The following is an 11,070-nucleotide window of genomic DNA, read 5'->3' as shown; positions in this document are numbered from 1 at the left end:
CTTTCCTGCTCCTCTGATGCTGCTTGGCCTGCTGAGTTCATCCAGCTGTACACCTTGTTATCGAGGAAAAGATCAGTTGGCCCTTCAAACCTGCTCTACCATTCAATTAGATTGTGGTTGATTTGTTCATGGTCTCAATTCCAACTTCCTGCCTACCTGCCTCCACAATGCCCGATAATCCTTGACTCTATTGTAGATCAAAAAACTCAACCTTGAACATATTCAATTATTCAATCTTCACTGTTCTCCAGGGTGGACAATTCCAAAGATTGACAACTCTCTAAGAGTAGAAATTCCACTTTATCTTCATGGGAGGTTGTCATAAAAGATCTAATCACAAAATTTCAAAGAAAACCAGGAGAAAAAGAGACATGCTGTCAGCTTTCCATCTTGGATTCTTCAATAACGGTGCAGGAATGCTGAACTTTGAAGGAAATGACCTGTTCCCAATCAACAGAATATTGGCTTTAGTCAAACTGCTCAACTGCTTGCAGAACGCAAAACATTGCCAACCCTCAGAAAATCCAGCCCAATCTGCGTGAGATTGTCACTCTGCCCCTTGTTTTACAAAAAAAAAGAACTCCCCATTTCTGACAGGAGATTCCAATCCCGGTTTCTTCAGAAATGAAGAGCTGTACTTCCAATCTGAAAGTCCTTTTGTAGTGTAGGATTGTTAGAGGAAGGCAAACCATTCCCATTTTAACTTAGCCAACTGCCATATTTTAAAATTTGAAGTTCCATGATCATAATCACTTTGATAGCTGTTGTCAAATGGTAAGTGCATAAGAAAAGAATGAGATTAGGATACTGGGAGGGTGGGTGTCTGATGGGTGGCGTCGCATGTAAGTAGAGTGTCAAATGGGTAGGGGAGGAGGGTGAGTAGGATGGAAGATCTTTTTTATATTCACTCATGGGATGTGGGCGTTGTTAGGTGGCCAGCATTAATTGCCCATCTCTAGTTACTCTTGACAAGGTAAGCTGCTCCAGTCCACATGTAGTAGGTTGCGGTAGGTTGGCCCACAATGCCCTTAGGGAAGGAATTCCAGAATTTTGACCCAGTGACAGTGAAAGAATGGAGATATATTTCCAAGTTAGAATGATGAGTGACTTAGAGGGAAACTTGCAAGTGCTGGTGTATCTGCTGCCCTTGTCCTTCTAGATGGAAGAGGTCATGGATTTGGAAGGTGCTGTCTAAAGATCTTTGATGAATTTATGCAGTGCATCTTGTGGATAGTACACACTGCTGCTACTGAACATCAATAGTAGAGGGTGTGGATGTTTATGGATATGGTGCCAATGAAGCAGGCTACTTTGTTCTGCATGTTATCAAGCTTCTTGCATGTAGTTAGAGCTGCACCATCCAGGCAAGTAGGGAGTATTCCATCACACTCTTGATTTGTGCCTTGTACATGGTGGACAGGCATTGGGGAGTCAGGAGGTGAGTTATTCACTGTAGGATTCCTAGGCTCTGACCTGCTCTTGTACTATTGTGTTGACATGGCGAGTCCAGTTAAGTTTCTGGTCAATGGTAACCCCAAAGATGTTAAAAGTGGGGATTCAGTGATGTTAACACCATTGAATGTCAAAGGGTGATGGTTAGATTTTCTGTTATTGGTGATGGTCATTGTGTGATGTGGTGTGACTTGCCACTTGTCAGTCCAAGCCAGGATATTGCCCAGATCTTGTTGCAATTGAACACAGTCTGCTTCAGTATCTGGGGAGTTGCAAATAGTGCTGAACATTGCACAATCATTGGTGAACATTGACCCTATTGATCTTTATCGCTGGAGGGAAGGTCATTGATAAAGCAGCTGAAGATGATTGGGCCTAAGGCACTACTCTAAGGAACTCCTGCAGAGATGTTCGGAGCTGAAATGCCTGACCTCCAACAACTACAACCATCTTCCTATGTGCAAGGTATGACTTCAACCAGGGGAGAGTTTGTCCCTAATACAGGTTGATTTCAGTTTCACTTGGGCTCCTTGATGATACATTTGGTCAAATAAGGCCTTGATGTTTAGGGCTGTCACTCTCACCTCAGGTATTTTGCTCTTCTGTCCATGTTGCGAGGTGGCAAGAGGGGTGTTGGTAAATAATGCAGTGTTTAGGGTAAGTTGGAGTTGTTGGGAGATATCATATCCTATAGGGCTGGATAGCGTAAAGATAGATTGGGCCTGGAGCTGGGGAGGGCGGCGGTGAGTCTGTAGTATGGGTGGGCTGGGGGGGGGCGGGGAAGGGAAGGTGCCAAGTCCGTAAGAGATATTGATGAGGGGAAGGGGTAGTGGCTGCATCCTGGGTCGGGGAGGGGTAGATGGGAAGCAGAGCAGGGGATGGTGGGTTTAGGCTCAGAGGGGGGAAGATGTGAACAGTTTTAGAATGGAAGAAGGTGAGTGTTTGGTCCGGAGCAGAGGAAGGATACAGGTCAGATCTGAAGCAGGACAGGGCATGAGGTTCGGGGTGGTCTATCACGTCTACGTGATCTGGGGGAGGTGTTGTTGTGGGTGCATGAGGTAAATATGAGATCAGTTGAATAGTTACTAAGGAGGTGGATTTTTTAAAAAAAAACACCAATGTTGGTGTCTCTGGCTAGGCCAGCATTTATTGCCCATTCCTAATTGGTCAGAGGGCAGTAAAGAGTCAAACACATCTGTCACAGAGAAGAGGAAGATCAAACCACTTTGATAATTAACCAGAAACGCCAGCCCCAATCTGCTATGGCAGGAGTGGAGGTTCCCTTCTACTAATTAAACACAATATACTGGGAGAAGCTCACTTTGCCCCTCGTAATTTGTTATAAGAGTAGTTAAATGGAAGGAATCCCTAATACTCACTTTATAAGCAACAGATAATGATTTATTTATTTAATCCTAACAGTGAACAAATTACAGAACTACTAACAAACCGAGTAATTCCCCTCTAACTACTGTTTCCTAATAAAACAGGATTCCAATCATATACTGTTCCGATAAACACAGGTTCCATTTATGTAAATCCAAGTAATAAGAGAACAAAAAATTAAAGCTTAGAATCTCAAAGTTCACACCGAATGCGTCTTCCGGAATGCTTTGCCTTCCCCATTGTTTCTCCAGCCTTTCTTCTGCTGATCTTGCTGTCAGGGATGTTTTCTCTGCAATTTCTTCTCTGAGGACTGTTCGCTAGAAGTGCCGTGGTACCTTTGATGGTGCTTTTTTTAGAGAGAGCTTAATGATTTTGTGTGAGAGCTAGGTTTATTTCTCAGATGGTGGATTTGCTTTCCCTTCAAATGATAGTTGGCTCTCACCGATTTTCAAAAAAAAACCCTTTTATATACCCCCAATGTTGTCAAAACCATCAGTTTTAAATTCAATTGGCTTTCAATCATTACGTGCTTATTTAAATTAATTGGCTGAGTCCAGCTTGTTGCCAAAACATCAAAACAGGACTTCTGTTTTGCCTGCCAGCTGTAAGGCCTTTTGATACACTTGTTTCAGTTTGGGGCTCTCTGTACAGTACTTGCAAACTTCCCAGCATAGACAAAGCACAATCTTTTAAAGGGGCCACGCACTGCTTTTCCCCACTATCATTTTACAAACAAATTCAAACTTCCTGCATTCCAATTCATGAGTATTTTACACAACATTGTAACACATTGCTGTGGTTCTCTAGTCACATGCAGGCCAGACCAGGTAAGTGTGGCAATTTCCTTCCTTAAAGGACATTAGTGTACCAGATGGGTTTTTCCGACAATTGGCAATGGATTCGTAGTCATCATCGGATTCTTAGTTCCAGATATTTATTGAATTCAAATTCCACCATCTGCCATGGTGCGATTCAAACCCAGGTCCCCAGGACATTACCTGGGTCTCTGGATTAACAATCCAGCGCTAGGACATTGCCTCCTCCACAGGTGAAAAAAAAAACCCAAGAGGGTGAAAAGGAGGTGAAAGGCCTCAGGTTTTTTCACTGTAATGGAGTGGGGCACATTAAGTTGGTGCCAGTCATTTAAGAAAGGCACAGGGAAAAAGAATGGCGTAAAAGAGGCTAAACCAGTGGGATTAGTTGAAGTAGTAAAGGAAATCTCAAAAGAAGTTGAGGAGCTGCAGGAGAGTGCACAGCCTAGTGTTGGGGTGGATAGTGAGATGGTGCTCAATCTCTAAAAAGACTTCACCTCTGTGGATAAGGTTTACTCACAAAGAACAGGGGGAGAAGGTAAAGTAATAAAAATATTGAGAGATACGGGAGCTAACCAGTTTCTAATAGTAAGAGATGAAAGTATTTGCACTCCTGAAATGTAACCTGAGAGAGTGGTAATTTGTGGAATAAATGGAGAGAGATTTAGCATTCCCCTGTGTTAGATCAGGTTGGAAAGTCCAATCAAGACTGGGGAAGTGACAGTGGGAGTGATTGAAAGAGTGTCTATTCCAGGAATACAGTTTGTTCTTGGAAACGACCTAGTAGGATCAAAGGTAGAAGTGATGCCCCTTGCAGTGAAGAAGCCAAAGGAAAACCAGAGAACTGAAGAGTTAAGAGAAAAATACCCTGGATTTTTTCCAAACTGGGTGGTGACATAATCCCACAGTCATACGTTAAAGCAAGAAGGGAAAACCAAAGAGAGAGATGAAGGAGTTGAGGTCCAGTTAGCTGACATCCTGTTTGATGAAATGGTAAAGGGAGAACCTGAACAGGTACAGGAATGGGCAGAGGTGTTTAGTTCTGAAAGATTAATGGATTTACAACAAAAATGTGAGACAATGAAAGGTTTATATCATAAAGCCTACTTGGAAAAGGAATCAGAATGTATTCCTCAATGTTATTACCTTAAGGATAGAATCCTAAGGTGAAAGTGGAAACCACGGCAGGTTAGTGCAGAGGAGAACTGGGCGGAAGTGCACCAGATTGTATTGCTGGTAGTATACAGACAGGCAGTATTGAGGGTAGCGCATGAATTATCTGTAAGAGGTCTCCTAGGAGTGAGGAAGATTCTAGCTAAGATACATAAGCATTTCTACTGGCATGAACTACGTAAAAATACAGTTCAAATTTGCCAGACTTATCATACCTGTCAAATGGTAGGAAAGCCACAGACAGCAATAAAGCCAGTGCCTTTGATGTCCATTCCTGCATTTGAAGAACCTTTCACGTGGTTTCAAAATGATTTTTCACAGTGCTCAGCAGAAGTATATTCCAGCGACAAGGAAGAACAGTAGGAAAAGAGAGAGCCAGCCATGGATGTCTAAGGAAATAAAGGAAAGTATCAGACTGAAAAAAAAACACATACAAAAAAGCAAAGAGTAGTGGGAAACTAGTCGACTGTGAAATCTTCAAAGGCCAACAGAAAGCCACAAAAAAAGTTATAAAGAAAAGTAAGATAGATTATGAGAGTAAACTAGCTCAGAATATAAAAACAGGCAGCAAAAGTTTCTATAAATATGTAAATCGTAAAAGAGTGGCGAAGGTAAACATTGGTCCTTTCGAGGAGGAGAAGGCCAATTTAATAACTGGGAATGAGGAAATAGCCGAGACATTAAACAGTTATTTCGTGTCCGTCTTCACTGTGGAAGACACAAATAACATGCCGAAAACTAATGGCAAGAAGGTTATAGCAGGTGAGGACCTAGAAACTATCATCATCACTAAGGAGGCAGTGCTGGGCAAGCTAATGGGGCTAAAGGTAGACAAGTCTCCTGGCCCTGATGAAATGTATCCCAGGGTACTAAAAGAGGTGATGGGGGAAATAGCAAACGCACTAGTAATTATTTACCAAAATTCACTGGACTCCAGGGTGGCTCCTGCAGATTGGAAAACAGCCAATCTGACGCCACTGTTTAAAAAAGGAACTAGACAAAAAGCAGGTAACTATAGGCCAGTCAGCTTAACTTCGGTAGTGGGGAAAATTCTTGAAGCTATCATTAAGGAAGAAATAGCAAGACATCTGGATATAAGTTGTCTCATTGGGAATACCCAGCATGGGTTCATGAAGGGTAGGTCATGTTTAACTAATTTGGTGGAATTCTTTGAGGACATTACTTGCATGGTGGACAATGGGGAACCTGTGGATGTGGTGTATCTGGATTTCCAGAAGGCATTTGACAAGGTGCCACACCAAAGGCTGCAACATAAGATAAAGTTGCACAGTATTACAGGAAATGTGTTGGCATGGATAGAGGATTGGTTGACTAGTAGAAAGCAAAGAGGAGGGGTAAATGGGTGTTTTTCTGGTTGGCGGTCAGTGGCTAGTGGTGTGCCTCGGGGATCAGTGTTGGGACCGCAATTGTTTACAATTTACACAGATGATTTGGAGTTGGGGACTAAGTGTGGTATGTCAAAATTTGCAGATGACACTAAGATGAGTGGTAGAGCAGTGTGCAGAAGACACTGAAAGTCTGCAGAAGGATATAGATAGTCTAAGTGAGTGGGCAAAGGTCTGGCAGGTGGAGTACAATGTTGATAAGTGTGAGATCATCCATTTTGGTAGGAATAACAGCAAAATGGACTATGTCTTAAATGGTAAAAAATTGCAGCACGCTGCTGTGCAGAGAGACTTGGGTGTCCTTGTGCATGAATCACTAAAATTAGGATTGCAGGTGCAGCAGGTAATTAAAAAGGCAAATGGAATTTTGTCTGCCATTGCTCGAGGGATGGGGTTTAAAAACAGGGAGGCTATGCTGCAGCTGTATAGGGTCCTGGTGAGGCCACACCTGGAGTACTGTGTGCAGTTTTGGTCTCCTTACTTGAGAAGAGATATACTAGCACTGGATGGGGTACAGAGGAGATTCACTCGGTTGATTCCAGAGTTGAGAGGGTTGGATTATGAGGAGAGACTGAGTAGACTGGAATTATACTCATTGGAATTCAGAAGAATGAGGGGAGATCTTATAGAAACATATAAGATTAAGAAGGGAATAGATAAGGTGGAGGCAGGGAGGTTGTTTCCACGAGCAGGTGAGACTAGAACTAGAGGGCATTGCCTCAAAATAAAGGGAAGCAGATGTAGGACTGAGGTCAGGAGGAACTTCTTCACCCAAAGGGTTGTGAATCTGTGGAATTCCCTGCCCAGTGAAGCGGTTGAAGCTACCTCGCTGAATGTTTTTAAGGCAAAGCTAGATAAATTTTTGAACAGTAAAGGAATTAAGGGTTATGGTGAGTGGGCGGGTAAGTGGATCTGAGTCTCAAAAAGATCAAGCAGGCTCGAGGGGCCAGATGGCCTACTCCTGCTCCTGGTTATTATGTTCTTGTGTTCTATGTTCTTATGTTATGATTGATTGTGTAAATCCTCTCCCTAAAACCAAAAGTGGAAATCAGTATTTGCTGACCATAATGGATGTGTCTACCAGATTTCTAGAGGCAATTCCATTACGGAATCTTAAGGCAAAATAGGTTGTGGAGGAGTTGCTTGCTTTCGTCATTTGACACTCCACTCACACCATTTGTAATGATTTTTCCATCTCTCTGCCCTTGATGTCTCTGCCTGTAAATTCTATGTTCTGCGTGCCTCCCTCTCACTTCACCTGACGAAGGGGCTATGCTCCGAAAATTTGTGTATTCAAATAAACCTATTGGACAATAACCTGGTGTCATGTGGCTTCTGACTATATATATTCTCCAATCCTAAATCCCTTAGATTTAGCGCTTTGTTCGTCAACACACCTTAATTTTGTACATTCCTCGCCAGTAATTCGCCCTGATAAAATTTACTCTTCATACCTCTGTGAGTAATACCTAAAACTCATTTTAGATCTTGGTGCTTCATGGTAAGAGGTAGTGAAAGGAGGAGAAGATTTAAAATCACTTTTTTTGTTAAATAGCCAAGGGTGGTTCATGTTCCAGGTTCTGGATAAATGCCAGATTAGGCAGTTATGTTCTCAGGCAAACAGCTCTGGAAGAGAACTTAGTACGCAAATTTCAACCCAAAATACATTGACTCAACTAATTTCTCTTTTTGGAATATTTCTAACGCATAACGAAGATGCAACACAAAGCATACAGTTTAAATCATCTTGGATAAAGAGGTCTGCTAAACATCTAAATATAAGTACATTAGGGAGAGCTGTTCAGCTGCTTTCCATAATGGCTATTATTGCTTTAGCTATAGCATAGATTCAAGAGTACATTGTAGTAGCCATACCTGAAATTCTGTGAAAGCAGGATATTGAGAAAAGAGCAGAAAGCTGTCATTTTAAAGTCAACCAAATTGCCTTTGGACATGTGGACTGAATCAGGTCAAGAAAGCAGATATGCCTCTCAGAATGGCTTCAGTAAAGCAAAGGAGTCTTTACAGTCATCCGTGATAATTGTCATGGTTTTTCAGCACTGAGATTAACTTTCAATTCTAGGCTTACTAATTGAATTTAAAAATCAGCCATCTTAGGTGGATTTGAACCCATGCCCCAAGAAAAGCTATTTTGATTACTAGTTTACTAGATTTACCATTATGACAGCAGCTTTTGCATTCAAATGGTCTGCCTCACAACCCTGCACAAAATACAGCCTCCATCAAGGCAACTTTGCCATGTTGGTACTTGGTAGTTCTGGAATTTATTTTTAAAAATTTGTCACCCTAAATTAACTTGAGTGCAGACCTCATGAAAGCCATCAGTAAAAATATTTCTCATATGTTAGAATGAGTGTCCAGTCTGTTTAAATAAATTATTACCCTAACTTAAAGCCACTCACCTGGGTACAGTGCTTTCCTCTCCTGTGAACAGAAGCCTGTTTCCACTCGATTAAATGCAAAATTGCTGTTCTGACCATTTGACACACGCAACGATTGAGAGAACTTTGAATTGTAATCGTTAAAGAAAGGAAGGAGAAGGTGAGACAAAGACAGAAAGAATCACAAAAACTGAAGGAAGGATGATATATATTCCTTTGCTCACCACTTAACTCCTCCCACGAATGAATATAATTCTAAGCCCCAGGCCATGGGTGTGATCCATATCTCAAACACTGCCAGGTTTACCAAGTGACTAATAGCACACAAGAACAACCATAATTGTTTTGCTTGTATGACTGGTTTCCAAGGATAAGCAATTCATGTCTTTCCCTGCAAATGAATAAACAAACATGTCTTGTTGTAATTACATTGGTTGTAATTTCTGCACAAAAGTACATTTTATTGTAAAACAAATCGTGATCAATAGAAGTGTATGTTCCAAATATTTGGTTGTTCATCTGATTCCTTGGCTCAACAAAACAACTAAGAAATTCATGAGAGATTTTACAGATGAGGAGAACACACTCTGTTTCAATAGGAATAAAGAATGTTCAAGGGGCCAAATTGTCTTCTCTTGTCCCTGTTTCTTATAGTCTTATAATAAATGCAATTACATGTAGACCTATGTGCCTTGAGTGCACCTCAATGTGCTTTACAGTCTATTAAATACTTTGAAAGGGAAATATGGTATACAATTTGAGCACAACAAAGTCCCTCAAATAGCAAAGAGTGATATCAAAACAGTGTCATGGGATCTTTTGCATACATCTGAGAGTGTATACAGGTCCTCATTTCAAAAGATCTTTGAAAAGACAGAACCTTGTGGCAGCAGAGCACTCCCTCTGGGAACATCAGCCTATGTTTTTGTTCAAAGCACATACTGGTAATGTATGACTCAGAAATGAGAATGGCATCAAGTCAGTTATGGTTTGCACTTAATGGAATGCATTACGCTAAGAATGATCAAACCTGGTCTATTTGTGCATTCTGATGTGGTAGTGTAAGTGAAGGTCTATGGAATCGAAGTGTGGGAACTTCACAGCTGAGTTAAATGAGGAATTCTCAGGTTTAGTTAAGCTTTTTATTTTGGAAATTAATGTGTTCAAGCGCTTATTCAGCATATACATTTGTCACAGTCATTGAAGCTGAAGTATCATGGATGCCAAAGCCATATGACATAGGAACTAGCATAAAACTTTAACTTGTCATATCAACTGCTTGGAATAAAGTTTAATAAACAGAAATATAAATGCTTCAAAAAATGTTGAATCAATTTAAAGCTTTCATGCACATAAATTATACATCCAAATACATAACTAAAAGCACAAACAGGTTCAGTATCAATTTGAAACAAGCAGAGAAAGACGCGAATGGCCCTAGTTAGTCAGGCAGGAGTCAGATGTGGGCAGTAATTGTTTGTGGTAGGATGGTCTCAAACCAAACTGATGATACATACTTAAGGACTAAAGGATATCATTTAAGACGGAAAACAAAAAACAGAGTTGGCATTTTGCTTATTGGACTGTTCAAAGGATGCAGGCTTTGCTGGCTGAGGCAGCATTTATTGTCCATTCCTAGTTGCCCTTGAGAAGGTGGTGGAGAGCTGCCTTCTTGAACCACTGCAGTCCATGGAGTGTAGGCCACCCTCAGTACTGTTGGAAAAAGAGCGCCAGGATTTTGACCCAACAACAATGAAGGAATGGCGAAATAGTCCCAAGTCAGGATGTAGTACGGCTTGGAGGGGAACTGGCATAAGTAAGGGGGCTTGTTTAATTTATCAGCAAGTACAAATGGACACATTATCTATAGAATTTCAGAATTATCTCTTAAAACTATTCTCTCTAAGTCTTTTGTAAGAAAAAGGAGGGAAATGCTCTCAAGAAGAGCAAGATCTTGCATTTGTAGTGTTTCCCATAACATTTGTTGACTCAATTTACTTTATATTGAAATATTTCTAAAGTGAACTATTGTAATATAGGAATGTTGTAATAATATGTTATATGTTAAACCTGTGACAGTCAGTTGGTGAAGGAGGAGACCAGGAGTCAATACTCACTCAGTTTTAGTATTGTTCAGAAAGTGAAACATGACAAATGCATAGCCCAACTCTACAACCCACTATAAGTGGTAATAAATGTCTTTTTATATGTACACAAGTAATTATCCAATCAATAGCACTCTTACAATTCAAAGAAACATGGTAGCCATTATGTACACAGCAAGCTCCCACATCAGATGATGATCAAATTACTTCATCTGGTTTTCAGACTTGTGTGAGGGATAAATATTGGCCAAGAAACCTGGTTTACAATCCTACTGGTCTTCAAAATACCAAAGTGCAATCACTCTTGCCAACCTAAAAGGACAGACACAGTCTT

The 11,070-nt window shown here is 40.9% G+C and overlaps 1 protein-coding gene across 5 annotated transcripts in view; it reads right to left on the bottom strand.

Moving 5' to 3' along the window:
* LOC125484707 (probable G-protein coupled receptor 160) overlaps positions 1-8,857 on the bottom strand; it is a 44,489-nt gene extending 35,632 nt beyond the window's left edge. For 3 of the 5 annotated variants that reach the window (XM_048604520.1, XM_048604521.1, XM_048604524.1), the window contains exon 1: positions 8,653-8,857. The gene's annotated coding sequence lies outside the window, so the exon portion shown is untranslated. Of the gene's footprint in view, positions 1-5,038; positions 5,120-8,652 lie in introns of those variants that run through there. The other 2 variants (XM_048604522.1, XM_048604523.1) reach the window with 2 other exon arrangements.
* Positions 8,858-11,070: the final 2,213 nt, after the last annotated feature.

This window comes from Rhincodon typus, chromosome 13 (genome assembly GCF_021869965.1).
Source record: "Rhincodon typus isolate 14 chromosome 13, sRhiTyp1.1, whole genome shotgun sequence".
Classification (NCBI taxonomy): Eukaryota; Metazoa; Chordata; class Chondrichthyes; order Orectolobiformes; family Rhincodontidae; genus Rhincodon; species Rhincodon typus.
This window is presented reverse-complemented; position numbering and strand designations above follow the sequence as displayed.